The sequence below is a fragment of the Etheostoma cragini genome, chromosome 2, assembly GCF_013103735.1.
Source record: "Etheostoma cragini isolate CJK2018 chromosome 2, CSU_Ecrag_1.0, whole genome shotgun sequence".
Taxonomy (NCBI): domain Eukaryota; kingdom Metazoa; phylum Chordata; class Actinopteri; order Perciformes; family Percidae; genus Etheostoma; species Etheostoma cragini.
The window spans coordinates 11747675-11766044 of NC_048408.1; the positions used below are offsets into that span (position 1 = coordinate 11747675).

Genomic DNA, 18370 nt, shown 5'->3' on the forward strand with positions numbered 1-18370 from the left:
AGAAATTAGCCACGGGGTATTAATGTTCAACAAGCTTTATGCCATTGTTTAAATATATTTGCATGCCTACTGCTGATGCATCATAATAAAGTCACTCAAATTTTCAGGAAGAAGAAATATTTCAGTACACACAGTTTGCCTCGTGAGTGGAGCTATGTGTAGATTATGCACAATTCCCTCACAAATATTTTAAATTCATTATTGTATCCTTCCTTTAACTACATTTGTGACCTTAGTTGAGCACAGAGATTGTTGGAATGAATTGGTAGGTCAAGGCTGACATGGAGCATTTTGTAAACAGATGTGTCTTTTTTTCACTTGGTGCAGCTGTTTACTGTCCTGTGTGCCAAGTCCACCAGCAGCTTGTGGTGTGACTAGAACTGGTTCTCATACAGACTTTCCTGTTTGAAACTTGGGAACTGATTCAGACTTGTGTTTTCTTTTGGAATATGATTGTGCTGAGTTGTAAAATGATCCTTTTGTGCTGTTTGTCACTGTGCCAAGTCGAACAGTTACAAGTGCAGCTATTATTAAATGCAGATGACAGAAACCTCTGAACTATGGCAAGGCTAATTGTACACATGTGTTTTTTCCTTTTGTGACTGATCAGGATGACTGTGATATGCATTGATGTGACACATTATAACACACTATACAGTGTGTGTGTGTGTGTGTGTGTGTGTGTGTGTGTAAATGCATATATATATATATATATATATATATATATATATATATATATATAAGTCGCACATACTTGCTTTACATTGTTTCTCATGTTTCAACTGTTGAACTAATGACACAAGACAGTGAAAATAGAATGTGTCATAAGGCTGTTTTCTATTTCCAGGGTAGATTTGTAGTCTGTTCTGTACATTAACAGGATGGTAGTACAACACAGATGCCCAAAGATGGTCTACACTAACCAGACAAAAAGGCTGTAGGGATCTCTGTTCCTGTGTCGTTTTTGAGAAAAAAAAGACAAAACAAAAGTTGGTCCTAATTTATGACAATGTGCATTTCCTGATTTCTTGCAAAGCAGGGAAGATTTCTTCAAGACTAATTTTGTAGGACTATAGATATGTATGCAGTGACATTCTGGCTGTGGTATAGCACAATGGGAATTTATAACTTTGTCATCATTGTTGAGGAGAGTGATGTGAAAGCGACGGGATGAGAAAGACTGGAGTGTTTCTTTAAGCAACACCATTAGGCAGCCTTCATTGGGAGCAGCTCTCTGTTCTCTCCCTCTTTCTTTCCGTTCTCAGTTCTTCTTGGCAGGCACAGACAGCAGGAATGTGAGGTTGCTCTGTGTTCCGCTTTGCTGGTCTTGCTAGGGTGTGAGCGCCTGGTCCTGAGCTGCTGCTGGTTGTAGCTTAGCTAGGATGGGCTGGACTGCACCACATTACACTGAAATGCAATGCATTTGCCGATTGTTGTTTCTGCAGCAATGGTAGGGAAGAGGAGCCGCTCCCTGGCGCCCCATCAAGGCATGGCCGCCCCTTCCTGTGTGAGGCGCTGATGGCTACCAGATGGCGGGTGAAGGGAGAGGAGGAGGGGTCCTTAAATCTCATCTCCCCTCATACATATATATTTTTTATTTTTGCTTGTATCCTTCACTTTTTTCTTGCAAAATCTTTATTTCTTCTTTACCTCCTCTTTTATCTTTCTCTGCCCTTTTTGCACCAACAGCTCTTTGTTCTCTTAAAAAAGGAGGATAGGAGGAAGCCTATTCATGAGGCGTCTGTCTTTAAAGGTAACATTTTAAAGGTTCCATGGCATGAAAATGTCACTATGAGTTTTTATTTAACATTAATATAAGTTCCCCCAGCCTGCCCATGGTCCCCCAGTGGCTAGAAATGGCCATAGGTGTAAACCGAGCCCGGGGTATCATGCTCTGAAAATGAAAGCTCCAGCGATCTGGAATCTTGCCCCTTATGAGGTCATAAGCAAGCAAAGTGGCAGCTTGGTCGAGGCCACACCCTATTATAGTATATACTAAGGAAAAGCTAATTGTGGGACTGGCTCTAGTGGCTGTAATTCTCACCAAGGCTGAATTTTGGGAAATAGACTCCAGATATGGTATTAGGGGAACACTAAGGCCAATATAAAAGCATCCAAAGAGCCCCATATCATGGGACCTTTAACATTAGGCTTTATTGTCACTATAGAGGTCTGCAGACACCTATTAAACAGGAGCTGTGGTGGATGTGTGATGCTTGATGGGTTAGGGTCAGCAAAGACTCACGGGAACTAAGCTAGGTGACCAGTTGGCTCACTGTGAAAGCCTGCTCCTCACCAACAGGAGGCCCTCTAAACTCACTGCAAAAGGAGACCACCATCCCCTCTTTGTCTGAGCCTCCAGGGATACGTACATGGTCACAAATGATTTAACACACCTTGCTTGATGGAATTAGCTCTAATTGTCTTGTTTGGATGGAGGTTGACCTGTTTGTACTTTTTCACAGCCCCTCCCTCAACTAGTTTTAAAGAGACATCAGATATATTGCATGCTTATATGAACTTGCAACGTTTTGCCCATAAGAGGACTCGGAGAAGAAGTTTAACTTGGAGATAAAAAAGAAGCAATTACTGTTACTATTGTAGTTTGTCTCATGAAGCTGGGTTAAGGTAAGATCCATGTTTATTAAGTCCCAGCAGGGATATTCAGTTGTTGCAACACTACAACAGAAACATCAGGAATAAATACACGTAAGTATAGAAAATAACAGAAATAAATAAATAGGTTTCTCTTACTATGTAAGCTGGATATGGGAGTATAACATAGTAGAACTGGGATGCAACTAATTCTTATTTTCACTGATCTGATCATTTTAATCTCTATTAATCCATTCATTGTTTGATCTATGTTAGAACATAGTCAATCCCAGTTTCCCAGAGTGGACAACTTCAATTGTCTCGTTTGTAAGAAAACTGTATTTATTTATCTGGAATCGAAAAACAGAAGCTGTAGCCAATTAATTTTTGCCACTGAGTGACTTGAACATCCAGTTGATTATCAAAATAGTTGTTGATCCTGTTGATTGACTACATGATTAACTGACTACACTCTTTAGCTCTAAAATTACATTAATCTGTAAAGCCTTATTGGATTGTTAGAAATTTTAAAACAACAGTGATACTTGTCACATAACAAGTTACGTTTTGACTGAATGTTATCAGTGTAAAAATTGCATCAGGGCTACAAATCGTGGACTGGAACAAACATTTTGGCTAATATGAAGGTTATGATTAAGTTGGTCTGACAAATAGAAGCAATTGCTTCCAGATGCCTTGTGACCTAGGTCTTTAAAAAACTTCCTCTTTCTAGGGTAGTCTACTTTTTAGATGGGAATTTAGTTTTTTCTACAAATGTGAGATGTCAAAAAAAAAAACTTCCACTGTGTCAAAACTACTAGTTGTGATGCAAGATCCAGGACACCAAATGATTCCCATAATAAAGGTTATACGAATAAATTAAAAGCGACTTTCCCAGGGAACTGTTGTTGGTTTCCCCTCGATACCTTAGGGAAGTTTAGTGCTTTGCATGATCAGGTCGGAGGGAAGCGTTTGAAGGTAGAAAAATGTGCGACTGTATCTGTTCACATTTAACTCCAAAGGTTCACCTGTCACATACACACATGCAGCTGGCACTCCAGTTATGTGGTGCTGTGTGATCTGACCCCAGCCGCTGTGTCTGCAGCCCCTTAATATAGCCCACTGCTGTCATGGTAGTTTTTGCCTCTCTTCCCTTGCTTTGTGCTGTGTGTGCACCAATACGTGTGCACGTTTGTCCCGGCCTGAGCACAGGCTTAGTTAGAAAGGGGGGCAGGTGTTGGGGTGTCAGCCTGGAGACCAGATGCGAAATATTGCTACTGGCCTGTGTAATTTCCCAAGTTACTGTGACTCAGAGAGGTCCTCACTAAAAAAAGATACTGTCTGTATCTAATTGCCTTTAATTTCCTTTTGTTTGTCAAACATATAATTTACTTTTTTAAACCAGTTTCTTTTTGTGCTTTAGAGTAGAAGTCCTCAGTAGAAACCAAACCGGACAGAGGAAGATTGATTGCTTTTTGCTATTTACTACTGGTCCTGTTGTGTCCACTGTCCCTGATTGCATTAGAGTTACTATGGTGCTGCCTGATATCTTTGGCCTGGCCTTAAGCCAAAGGACGTGGTTAAACTTGTACACACAAACACACACACACACACACACACGCAATTTGAGAGACAGAGATGCAGCAGACCTCTGCTCTCAGAGAGTATTCGTTTCCAGCCTGATTGTAAGCTGAGAGTGTGGAGGACCTCCTCCCCATGTCCACCTACTTTCTTGGCATTTGTCTGAACTTTCCCTGGCACTCTGCTCTACTTTTTATGCTTATTGCTGGTGGTGTCTTAGAAACCTGTGGAATACCTTGACCATTTTTGTCTCAGCTAATGCCCAAGGCATTTGGATAACCAACTACTAACTGTTAGAAATCCAAGCAGAGTTCAAGGTTGGTAATTTGTATTATTTAACTTGCAATTAAATACTGTTAAATATATCTTATATTATACTATACCAAATTCACTTGTTTTTTGGTTAGGTCATAATGTATAAAAGCAAAAACGTAAATGACAAAATTAATAATTGTAGAACATGTTGGGATCTGTAATTAATATTTTTTCCAAAGATTGTGTGAAGTTGCAAAGGGTATTTCTAACAAAAGCCTTTTGTGATCAGCAGGTTTAGTTACAGGTGTTTGTTGTAACAGGCACATTTCTAATTTAGCTAAGATTCAAGGGACAATTTTGCTTCATGAATTATAGAATCCTTAACATCTGTGATAATAAGTTACTTAATAGTCCAGATTGCACTAGCTGCTCAGTAGTGGAACTGTAATTATACAAATCTTCCTTTGTATTGAATATCTCAAGTCTCAGAGACATCCCAAACCAGACCTTGTGTTTCTTGGCTAGTTCTTATTTTTTGCATGTGATTTGGTGTATATATATTGCCACAGTCTCTGTTCTCCTGGGATAGTTTTTTTTCTGACCTGTACTCCTTGGCTGGACTGCAGTGTTTGACTGTGTACAGGCCAAGAGCGGCTGAAAGGAGAATTGTTTAAGGCCCTCTAGTCGGCGGTCAAGGAACACCGTGATCATGTGAACCAAGTCTGCCATGCCAAAAGAATGTGTTGAATTCTAACGATGCTGCTTTGACATGTGCGTGTGACTCAAGAGCAAGGGCTTTAGATAAGAGAGAGAGAGAGAGAGTGAGAGAGTATTTTGACCTCCTGCTTATCTGGAAAAAAAGCAATATTATAACTGAAAGACCAAGGAGATGCTGTGGGAATGTGATAAACTTGTGTTTTGGGGAGTAACATATCCTGCAGTCAGATGAGCCAGTCTTTATCTCTAGTACAGCTTTGGTTCTCATGGCTGAGAGTGGGCTGCCATCTGCACTCACAAACTGCCCGCAGAGTATGCAGATTGAATAGGGCACTGTATGAACAAGGGTAATTAAAACACACATTTGAGTCTGGGAATCATCATCAGCAAAGATTCCCATTCGTTATATAAAGGAACCAAAGTAATAAGTAACACTGAGTTTCTGTCAGGATGTTTCTTTATTAGAGCAGCAGTTAAACATTAAGACAGTCAGATACTTGTATCTTTATAAGCAGCTGAAGTCATTTTACCAGGAAATCCTTAAGATTAGTTATTTTGTCATTTTCATGCATGTGTGACAGGAATATCCTTGTATCTTTCTCTGGAATAAGCAAGAAAAAACAGGTACATTTATTGACAATTTTACAAATTAACAATTAACTGGACCTGAGGGTTTAAGCACAATGCACATAATGGATGCACAACCTTTGTTTCTCCATGTGCCAAGCTTAATGTTGTTTCCTAGTCTGTAGGGTAATAGGTATTGATTGGTGACCTGGATTTTAACCATGCCACCACAAGCCAATGTAAGTGCATTTTCACCACACTGGAGAAGCAATAGCTATGAATTACAAGAAAGCGAGAAAGACACTCAACGCTACATTGTGTAAGAATTACTTCCGTCTTGCGGTGAAATTGTATATAACAACCAACTGAATATTACTCTGTAGCCCCTCCCATTCCAAGCGCATGTAAACTCCTACGGTGGCCCAACGCAAAATTACCGTCCGTGAGAGTTCCTCCAGTGTAATAATAGTTTTGTTATTTTGATACCATTTCATTGCAAACATCAGCTATCAGGTTCCCAAACATATGCAAGCTAATGTTATAAGTATCTTTGCTATTGTTATTCTGTATATTGTAGTAGATTAATAGTGTAAGGCAATGTTTACAGTATAGGAGAGAAGCAGCGCAGGTCTGTGTTTTTAATATAGTTCTCTGAGCAGTATGAACAATGTCAATGAAACGGAAATGAGATTTTAGTATCTCCATCGTCTACACGCAGCTGTTCGCTCTGTAGCTGGTCTGTGTTACAACTGCATGACGTGAGTTGTCCGCCAGGGAAAGTACGACACGTATGATTATGTTTATGCCACGAGGTAGACCGTTCTTTTTTGTCATTGACGCGAGGAAAAGTATCCTAGACGTCGTTCTAGCATTATGCACAACCATGCTATAGTTAGCAGAATTTACTCAAATAGGCAGAATTACCTTTAGAGATAAACAGCCAACTTCAGCGTCCTGAAAATCCTTGCTCTTTCCATCTTGGAATGCCACTCCAATATTAACCTTGGTCTTGTTGCTTTGCCTGTCGCATTGCCGTTTTTTAATTATCTTTTTAACTTCCTTGGCGACTCCATTACATGTCCTAAAGAATAGGCATGATGCTCCAGCTGCAACCGGCTTTAAAATCTGCCGGCAGTTGCTGAGTAATCTTCTCCCCCTCCCTGGCATTTTTCACACTCCCACTGAGTGTAAACCAGGGCAGAATACATAGGAGCAAGTCGCTCTTATGTATTCTGAATGATTCTGAATGGCAGATTCTACGCTTACGAGAATACTTTGATTAGTTGGTGGAAGTAATTACACATGAATGAGCATATTTCATATTTGTATTATTTGGTTTTTGCTAAGCAAATGATGCCAGATGATAATTTGTGCTTTGGCAATCTTTCTGCGCTGGCTACATTTGTATTTTTGTCATGAAGACGCCCTATTTGAATCTGGTTTGTATTGTATTGCAGTATATATTTGCCCTTCTTATCATTAACAGGGTTTACACAGTCTTTTCGTCCCATAATAATATGATTTAAAGGCCAGTCAGAATTACAAAACCTCATGTACAGAACTGGATACATTTTGGGAGCAACACCAAACCATGTCTGTCAAGGAGATGAAATAAACTACTCTGTTCACCAGATTAAAATTCGTCAGGTTACTCTGATTAATCCTTTTTTAAGATTACATAGTCTGTCTTTGCGTCATTGAACCCTTGGGTTAAGTTTCCTTCTGTGTTAAAAACAGAAGGATTGTGGTCGGTCAAAGAGCTCATTTCAATTGTAAGTAGATAGATCCTTTAAAGCAGTGAATGGTGTATGGATATAGTGTTAACAGTGGTTTCAAAACTTACAGTACATGCATTAGATGGCCGTTAAACTTATAATGCATGTATAAATGTGTTCACTAAGCATCACAGAATTGGTTAAATAACACAATGGTTCAGACCTGGAAAAGGTTAGAAAATTAAATCTTTCGAGAGATGCTGTGTGTGCAAGAGATGGTACGTGCAGGTGAGTTGAGTGCAAATGAGTGCAAGCTGTTAGAAAAAATCTCCAGGCGTGCAAGCGCACACCCACAGAAGCCAACCCACAGCTGAAGAGACAGGAACGTGTTTAGAAATGCTGACATTGTTTTTAGGGCTGTTTGTGTAATAGCTGAGTTGGAAAAATATTTTGCATTGTTGCCTTTGCTGCCTGTATTGTAGGCTTAAATGAATGTGTACAATGGATTTCACACATTCTTCACTAAATGTGAATCACTGTGCAAGAAGCGCATGAACACACATGCAGCAGCACACAATTGCTGAGGTATGTGTTCACACCATCCACATTCCCTTTCAACTGAAAGTGAAGCAGTATCATCTGAATGTGACAACTGAGAGTGGAGGTGTGTACCAGTTTCAAGGGACTGGCTCAAAAAAGGAGGTGTGTTTGGTGTGAACTTAACATGCCTAGGCATGCTCAACAACTCAGCTTGTAGAACAGGACACCAAACATGGTTGATGTTTCCAAGTTATTAACTGAAAAAATGGGAAGCTAAATTGTACTTGAATCTTGTTTAATCTTTATGTAAGTAACCAGGTGCCGTTGTTTTGAATGCGACACCAATGGCAACACAGAAGTGCTTATCAGAGTCCATTTCCTTATCTCTATGTATGGCATCTCAATCCATTTTCTAGTGGATGGACTCCAGCAAGAGAGAGGCTAATCAGATAATGTCTAAGGCAACCTCTCACTGGCCACTAAATTTGATTTGGAATAATTTTCATTGGACTGATTGGATTAGACTGCTGCTGCTCACTGCATGGATAAGGACTGGGTGAGACACACAGAGTGGACTAACACAGTATAAACAAAATACCTGCCTACTACCCAGCTTTTTTCCTCATATGAATTTTAATCAATCAAAAAGTCTTAAAATATATAAACTACACTTTCTATTGCATCATTGGTGTGCAATACCTATGTAGAAAAATAAATTTGAACATGACCTAATTTAACAAATAATCCAAACACTCACACATATACACCCACACACTCACCCACTACAGATGCTTTTCAGGCCTGATTATGGAGAAGTCATCCATCTCACCATGCAGTGGTGCCCCTACAGGAAGCATTAGAACCGTCATGAGTGTGCCGCTCAACCCACTGCCTGTTGTAATGTGAAACCCTCGGCTTCACTGAGAGCTACAAGTCTGAGCCACTGCAGGTTCGTAAAATGAAAAAATTTAAAAATAAAAATATCTCGGAAGGGTCATATTCATTACAATATAGATGGACCTGACTTGCGCATGTGCAGGGAGGAGTGAATCAGAAGCCATAACGGCAATTCAAAGTGTGATAGTGCACTTTGTAGTATGTGAGCACAGCTTGTTGAATAGTGGCTGATATTTTGGTTCTACCCACCTATCTTGGGCCAGCGTATTGTAGGTGTACTGTAGTGTGGAAGCGGTGTGTAATGGGGGCTGGGGTGGGCAGTTGTTGCCAGGGGAGGTGGTGTGTTATTTTCAGTCCATTGTGTCTACTTCCTGCGGGTCAGGGGTTATTGGAGCAGGGTGTTGCAGACTTTACGGAGTAATGAGGAGGGGAGGGAAGTCAGCAGGGTAGGCAAGAAAGTGGTCAGACTCAGTCGACAACAGTGGCTGGTCAGCAGCTTGCTTACCTTGCTTCTCCCGCAATGTTTCTCATTTTTATCCGTGCAAAGCTTGGACTCTTCAGAACCAGGTAAAGAGCCACAAATTGCATTTCAATAACTGGTGAGCTCGTCATTAATGATTTGTTTTTTCTTTTGATCTTTTGAATGTTGTTGTTGTTGTCAGCGTTTCACAAATATTGTAAGCTTGTTTTTTCAGCAGAAAGTTGCAGACAGACTTAATTTATCAAACAATTATTCTTTAACATTAGTACGGACATTTGTTTTGATTTGATTTTGCTTGAGGCGATTGATAGCACACCAAAAAATGGAAGACAGGAAGTGGGTGGAAATTTGATGACTCTTGCATAACCTGAACAACATAACGGTGGTTGGTGTCAAGGGCATAGTGTGGTCAAGAGCATCGATAGCTGCACTTTAATTTAGTTTTACTGTGCGATGAATCTGTTTATCATAGAAAAATGCAATCATAAAATAGCAGCCTTTAACCAAATGGTTCCCATGCAGTATGTATGGCCCTAAGTGTCAGAATATGAGGATCTTATAGATAACTTAGAGCATTGCCTATGCAATGTAATGAGGACCATGACTGCGCCAGTGACAGCTCTTACGTGAGGAGAATTTTGACTTTGTTTGCAAAATTGCATTTGAATAAGAGATCTTGAGGCCACAGCAACCCAAGACAGTGACCAAAGTTCATTCTCTAAGCATAATTACTTTGTCTCCTATCCAAACCTTTGTTCTGCTATCAGGTGTCACCTTATTTTTATGGTTAGCGGCGGGCTCAGTGGTGTGTTGTTGTTGATGTATTTGATTGCTTGTCGTTATGCTCCTGCACCTCACAGTATGTTGGTATTTATTATTTCTTGTAAAGACATCCAAAGCCCTTTACCAGCGTGTCTACGGCTTTTAAACAGCAATTTGAGTGCTACATAATTAGCTCCACTCTGTTGCTTTTGTTATCATTAAAACAAGTACAAATATTACAAAAGAAGACATTCATTCCTACAGTTTTGTTTTACCCAAATGCTTGCTGTCTTCCTACAAATTAATATGACAAATGGGTTGCACACAGGATACAGTGTCTTTCAAATTTGGCCTGGACTATATAATCAACATAGCTGCAAACAAGGACATGTTTGATTTTATTTTTTTAGTATAGGTAGAGTAATGCTGCTATATGCAGTAGGTAGCTTAGTATCATTTCAGACCAAAAAGGATCAGTCTCTCACCCACAGATTCACATCAGATAGGGATTCCTAACCATTTCCTTAAACACAGGTCCAACGTCTGAACACAACAAATCGTGCTATATAATGTGAGCAAATCATCAACTTGGTTATTGAGTTTTAAGAGGGCAGGTGTGATACCTTCTCTGCTTTGTCCACTCGAAGCATTGATAAGTAACAGTATTCCAGCTTAACGTGTAGGATTCAGTTTAGTTTAGATTCAGAGTTCAGTTCTTTTAGAAAGACAGACTATTGCTGTCGAGTTACCTTGTTTTGGGGTCTGAATCCAGTCCTTGTTTTCTCGACTTAACTTATGACACATAGCTGTTGCAGCATTAGGTAAATGTTAATTTGGAAGAGGGTCTAAAGTTAGCTCCCGACTGACCCCCGAACACAACCACAGTGACAAAAGGAGGCAAAACAGGAAATCTTTTTCCTCACAGTGTGTGTTGGGAACAGATGACCAGGAAGATAAAAAGCGCTAACAAAGTGGAAACTTCCACTAAGGGATGTTATTTTGCCTTGTATGTGTTTTTTCTCTCCTTTTCTGTGATACACAAAGCGCCATACATGATGTGAGGTTGTGTTAATGTTTAAACCTTCTCCCTGTAAGTTAATGCTTTACCCTGTGAGCACGGTCTGAACCTAACCTGTCTGAGAGCCATGTAGTGAGGCCAGGGGGTAGCTGTTTTTTTTTTTCCTGGGGGCTTATTGTTATTGGATGTGGCAAATGGTGAAATGTTGTTGGTAGAAAATGTATTTTTGTGTTTGTGTATGTTTTTCTTGTGATATGGGACCCCTGGGTCTGAAATAAAGTTTATACAAGTGTTGAATTATATCAGTTTTTTTCTAAGATGTAATGTAAATAATCAAGACCCACCACACTCAGCCACAATGCAGAACTATGGATCAGTCCTTCTTGCTCTCATCTGCTACATCTTTTCCACCTTCTCCCTCTCACTCCTCTCTCTTGGTCTTTCCCTCCCTCTGTCTTGTGGACACTCTAATGAATGATATGGAATGATTACTTGACTGAGTTCCTGTCCCCGCCCTACGAGAAAGAGTTAGTAAAGCATCGGCAGCAATTACACATTTGCCTATCCAAGACATTGGAGTAACAGCGGCGCCGTGGTCCTGGGCTGTATGGAATAGGTACACAGGACCAGAGAATTGGTTGATAAAAATACCTCTCCAACAAAGCCTCAGAGACTATAACACCTGGTGTTGAAAGCTCCGGTAAGCTTCTCCATTGCTTCTGCAGATATCTTTTGTAAATGTTTTATGTTTTAAACCTGGTTAAATATTCCAGAATGTGCCTCAATGTAGTTTCTCAGCCAGAGTATTTAGTTTTTGATGTTAGTTTGAAAAATCCTGACATTGTCTTGTTATTAGGCCATCTGTGAAAGCCCATCAATTAAAAACACCTGTTTGCCTGTCAGACAGTCTTTCATGAGAAATTTGGTCTTTGTGTGCGCTGTTTGCAAAGATAGCAGTATGACTACCAAGGTCTGTGTTCTTTGGACAGTTACCGTAGATTGTTAGGGCTGGGGTCAGATGGCGCCCGGCTGGATGAGAATTTCACAGCTGCACATGAAAGAGGAGCGACTGTGGGGTAGCAAATTGAGGGTGAGAGGGGATTGTGTATAGACGATGAAGGGAGAGAACTGGCTTGTTTTGATCATAGGTGGTCCTTATGGATCAATACACTGTTGATTAGCATGCATATAGGATACAAGCATGCTAATGTAGCTAGCACCCTCAGGAGGGGCTATTTGTGTAGACACAGCTGCTTAATGTTGGTGTCTAGATAGGTTGCTTTCGCTTTCTGACTTTAAAGCATTTGGTAATATTTAATAGTGTTAACAGAACTGGGCGTTAACTGTGCTATTTTTATTGCACACAAAACAGGCGCTCATGTATACTGTCTTACACTACAATACAATACACAGCACATGTCAGTTTGCCAGTTTATTTCTAGCAAAGTAGGTATGCACAAGTGTTACCCCCGTAGCATATGCCCAGCTGCATAAAACAACTGCTCGGATTTTAATTATGAGGCTTACTTTTAGCCTGTACAGAGGCTGATGCTGGCTCACATTGCTGAACCTGTGTCTGTAAGTAACCCCGTTTGCTATCTGGTTGTAGAATAATACAATATTATATTATTCATGATTGTTTCATATAATTGTATCTTGAGGAAAATCTCACGTTGTCTACAACTGCCGTGTCTAGATGAATGTTAAGTTGAATATTTTCAAAATCTGTTGCAGCATAAGATTTTAATGTTTACGAAATGTTGTAAAACACTACTAAAAAGCCAGTTGAACCCATTAATGAACATAAGTTTCACCTCTTACCATCTTTTATCAGATAATGTTGAGAATTATTGCTATATTAATTGCTATATTAATTTTGTCCATGGTGTCACCCCTATTTTTTCCCTATGATTCACGTAGATGATCCAAGTAGATTAATTAGAAACCAGTTTAGTTTACAAAAACATTTCCAGCTGTACACTTGAAGTTAAAATAGTTAGTTAAATGTGTGTTGTTGTTACTCCTCAATTAGTCTTCTTGTGATAATTTAGACAAAACATAAAACACGCATACATATAGGAGCACATACAGTGTATAAGGCCTTGGTGTGTTATTACAAGGTTAGTCATTTGCAGTCCATTAAAAATGGATGTCTAGTTTCTTAGGAATTCTGGATTGTGAGCTTTGGTTCTTCTGGAAGAATTGAGACTTTATATTCTCACTGTTGTGGATCTGACCTGTGTGGGAAGACGGGGCACATGCACACAAAGCAAGGATGTGATGTTTCAGTTTAACAAAGATTTGTTATTGTTTTCTGTTGGAGAGGAGAGAAATGAAGAGGGTTGACTCTCGCATGGGAGCAGTGCTATGAGGTGGACACAGTTCACAATTGATAAGTACAGAACCAGTAGGGAGTTTACAATTTAGGCTGTGGGTGTTTGTCAGATGGACATGTAAGGGTTGAATAGGACAGTCACACCTTAGCTAGTTGCTGTTCCTTCAATCTGTTTTGCCTGGGTGGTCCTATTTTTAACTTGTTCTTACTCTATCTTTGTGTATTTCCTCTGCAGTCTCCGGCCTAAATCCTCTTATCTGTGCAAGGAAGAGAAAAAATTGTTTATTTGGACAATCGTTTTTTTGTCAATTGTTCTCCTGGATACATTGTAACCGTGCAGGACAGTAAACCTTTATACTATATTGCTGTTGCCCCAGGTGTACACATTATCCCCATTAATCCACATTATCCACATTATCGGTAAATTAAATGTAAATTAGATTCAAAATTTGGTGGACTCAATGTAATTATGGCTGATTTCCTTCATTGATTTTTACCAAATAATTGCCCATCTACACCTCTTTTGTTGAGAGCTTTTTAACCCTGTGGTCAGGGTTAAAAAGTAGTTAAGAGTACTTCTGTTTATGCAGTAAGGTGCAGTCTGCAAATCTCTCATGCATGACTTGGCTTGCTTAGGGCTACCAGGCAACGTCACTTTTCTTTGTGCTGAAGTGCGTGTACTTTGTTATTACAGAACACCATGACAACATTGTTACTGAAAGGTTTCAAATAGTTCATGTTAAGATAGAATACAAAGTGCACAGGACTGGATTGCAAATGAGTGCCTCAATGTTGGATGGAAATCTGGGTTTTAAGCTGAAAGCCCTTCTTCTGTCTTGACTTTGAAGAGCTCTGACCAGCTATCTTTGCACTAGTTTGAAGTGTTTGGGGTCAGTAGGCTGCCAAGGGAGAGCTTTTGTGAAGCAGGCATGTAGAGGAAGCTCTATGCTGTGGCATCTCTGACCTTTTTTATGGAGAGTGCAGATGGGAAACCGAATCATAAAGTCTCTACAGGAAGCAGACGAAAGCTCAGATCCAGGGAAGAGGATGGAGTCTTCATATGCAACACTAGAAAGACAAATACAAGGAAATTGTTTTGTCTATAATTATGAGCTCCACACAGACCTTTGATTAGTAATTGTATTCTGGAGACAGAGCTGCATTGCTAGAACCATTAGGACATGCAATGTGAGTGGCGAGACAAGACAAGCTTTAAAGCCCCCATGAAACTCTGTCTTTACTTCCTTAATGTGATGATTGTCCTTTTGAAACAGGATGTTAGTTGTAGCGTAACACAGAAATCAATGTTTGACATTATAAATCAATGTCATTTAAGGAGAAAGGCAGTTGGACAGTCCAGGTAGTCAATTGATGTTTACCTCGCCACAATAATCGCCGGTCTAGGTTGTCATGTGCTCTACAGATTTGACCTTCATTTTCCCTTCCAAGCGTTTGGTAATGTTTCATTTGGTTGTGTGATCTCTCAGGTCGCTCATTGCTCTTCAGTCTAAACACTGTGTCAGGCAGGGTCACAGCATCCCTGTGGTTTTACAGTTTAATAATAAGTGATTGTAAAGTTATAAAGAATAAGAGCTGGATGGTTGCAAAAATGTAATGACTTTATTAGTTAAATAAATGATTCCACTGCTATTTGATGAAAGGTCACACCCACTTCATTTTTTGTAAACTGAATGCACACCCCCCAGGTTGCCCTTGTCCTGCCCCCCTCTGATTTAGCAGTGGCAGTTAAGAGGGTCTGTGAGAACCTGATTACATAGAACAGGAAGTCAGAGGAGGGAGAGGTCACAAACTACAAACCCTCACACACACTGCAGCACATGATAAAGTCAGAAGGTGCAAAACAACAACAACAACAACAACAACACGCAGCACTCATTTATTGACTTTCACTAACATAAATACTACAATGCACAGCATGAAAACGGCTCCTGTGGATATACAGCTTGCAAGGTAGGGTCACTGTTTTTCACTTAAGTTCTTTGAAAAACCAGCTATGGATAATCTGTAAACATTTGGGGAAATAATTTGTATCATGTTGAGCCTCTGGGCGTGCTGTCTCAGTCTTGGTGATGGCAGTTAGTGTTAGGGCTAAAAGGTTGGCCATGCAAGGACTTATAACCCTTTCCCTGGAAATCCATGTTTGATTCTCTCTTTCCAACATTTTTCTTACATACATGTAGGAACAATCCCAAAGCACCTATGCTGTGAGATCAGGGCAAAGTGCTTAATAGTTCATCAAAGCTGGTTTAAAGCCTGAATTATCAATTCCCATTAGAATAAAAATAAATAAATAAATACTATAATAATAGCATAGCTGTTAGTAGGATATGAACTGAATTGCAATTAACACCACCTGGGTTTAGTTTAGTGAAACCTTCAATCTGAATTAACAGTGTGACGGTTATGCACCAAGAATAAACAGTACAACATGCATAATGTCTAAAATAGACTGAATTGAGTTGAAATATAGAAATGTTAAACTCTTCAGTGTTGTTTATAGCTTGTCTAAGCTGCAACTTTTCATTTGCGGACACATTGCAATAATTAAAGGAAAACAGATTTTTGGATAGAATTTCCTGCTAAATTGTTCTTTCTCCCCAACCAATTTTCATCTCAGCTGCATGCCGGATGCTTGTCTTTATTGGTATATACATAAATAGTTATTGATAACACCAAGATATGTAATTGACATTATCCTCCAGTCAAGTACCACTGTGTGCACCAACTTTAGAGGCCAGTCACATGTAAACATGAAGTCATCTGGAATTAGTTCTAGGTTTATGTGCATGTGGATCGGCGTGATTGTTAAGGTGGTGTTAGTTAGATAGTGTTTCACTTAATTCATTGTGAATAAAATATTGCACTATCCCAACTGCTTTGGATGATCATGTCAAGTAGAGCAATGCATTGGGTTTTTCTTAGAAGACTCCATCAAGAGTGTTTACTTTGAGGTCAGAGGCTGGTGGTAGAGTTGGCTGACTATTAACCACTCTCCAAGATGCTGGACCTCAGGCATGCACATCTTTCGTGGAAGTCCCCTCTCCTTCCAGCAGGCGGAGGGCTGATGACGTCGGCCAAACAGCCTCACTTCGCCAAAGGCCATGCACTCTTACTTGTATGTTAACCGCCCTCTCTGGTACTCAAGGATGTAAAAATAGCCGTTTAGCAAGAATCCCGGTCATGTCTTGCTAACAAAGACTGATTTATACAAGTTGCGGCACTAAACATAGAGAAGCTTTTGTCCCTTCCCTCCTTCTCCTTCTGCAGACCTCGTCACCAAAGCTGTGAGCGCCAAAACCTCTGACGCTCTTGACACTCCTCTCTTAGAACAGCCTTGTTCAGCATAGTCCTGCGTTCCTGAAAGGGAGGCTTAGTGAAGCCCTGCATGCGCATTTGTTTACGGCATTTGTGTCCGATTGCAGTGTCATGGAAATATGTTGTGGTTTTGCTTCTTTTCTGCGTCAGCAAATGCAATTATGGAATGTTCAGGTATTTTTGTCATTCCTTAATTTCTGTCTCCCCCGAACCTAAACATGACACATGATTGCCCCCATTTCACAGCAAAAAGGGAAAGAAGGGCGAATTTGATACGAGGCTACAAATGCTGTGGAAACTGTTGCCAAAAAAAAGTTGAGCCTTGCTTTGATAATCTAGTGAAACCACAGTTTGCACGGATGAGGTGCTGTGTGCTGCTGTCAGTCAATCTCTGTCCGCTGTATGGGAGCATTTTAGTCTTATTTATGGTAGAGACAATACTTACTGCAATATGTTGGCGCATTTTAGGAGACATGCTAGATGTTAGGAGACATCATGCAAGTTTGCCTGTTGACGGTACAAGGAGGAGAGAGTTGGATAGGAAAGAGCAACTCATTTTCCCCCCAGTATTTAAAGAGCCTCTTCATGCAGATTCAGACATGGCAATCCAGTCCATAACTAAAGCAGTGGGCAGGTTTATAGCGAAAGATTTGCGGTACTGGAGGATGCAGGATATCAGCATATGATATGAAGTAACAGTAACTGAGCCATGCTATAATATCCCCTCTTGCTAACATTTTAGCAACACACTGAATCCCAAACTGTATTTTTCTTGCAGAGGAACATGAAAATAAAATTAATACAGCAGCGTTGTTGTAAAAGCGCTGTGCAGTAGTGTAACCTCCTACAGAGTCATCCTTTAATTATGAAACATTGTCAAGTCAAGTTGACTCTTGAAAAATTGAAAAAAAAAAAAAGATTGTTCAAGTACATGACTTGTCTAAATAAGTACAATTGAAGCCATTTCAACATTGTGGACTTAAGCCATTGCAACCTGTACTACAGAACACCAATACTGATACTGGTTACTGTTGTATGTTTAATTTCCTGCTTGAGAGATCGACTGTGTGAGCGTAAAGCCAGTGCAAGAAAGATTCATTTTTTTAATGTTATATCAAAGGACTGTAAAAGGTGGTTTGGTTTGGTTGTTGCTATAAAATGAAGCATTGTTGTGATTTCTGTCAGATTAAAAATACCATAGTAATTTGTTCTGTTATCACCAAAATCTAGACCTTCTTTAGTCTTTACCCTGCACCTCGTCTCTCCCTCGCTCTATCCCTTGCACTGTTTTTTCTTCTTTTCTTGAGGAACAAGCAGAGAAGCTGTCCTAGTCAGGATGAGTCAGTGCAGCTGGGGTGCAGGTCATTTACCCACAGTTCACTTAGACGGGACAGATGGCCCGGCCACTCGCATGCTGCTATGTGCTAACTATGCACCCAGAGTCTGTGAGCTCATGCTATCACCTAATGGCTGAACTGGAGAAATATCAGCTAATGCTACCAAAACACTGATCTACTGAATGTAGAGATGAATAATGCACCAGGACCTCTCTTTGTAATTTTGTTTCAGTG

At 40.0% G+C, this 18370-nt stretch overlaps 1 protein-coding gene across 10 annotated transcripts in view; it reads left to right on the plus strand.

Annotated features, from left to right (window-relative positions):
• The window catches only part of gab1 (GRB2-associated binding protein 1), a 51843-nt gene that overhangs the window by 7582 nt on the left and 25891 nt on the right, over positions 1–18370 (plus strand). The window contains exon 1 of one of the 10 annotated variants that reach the window (XM_034899392.1): positions 4251–4493. The exons of 8 other annotated variants lie outside the window; for them this stretch is intronic. The gene's annotated coding sequence lies outside the window, so the exon portion shown is untranslated. Of the gene's footprint in view, positions 1–4250; positions 4494–15258; positions 15435–18370 lie in introns of those variants that run through there. One more of the 10 variants, XM_034899376.1, reaches the window with a different exon arrangement.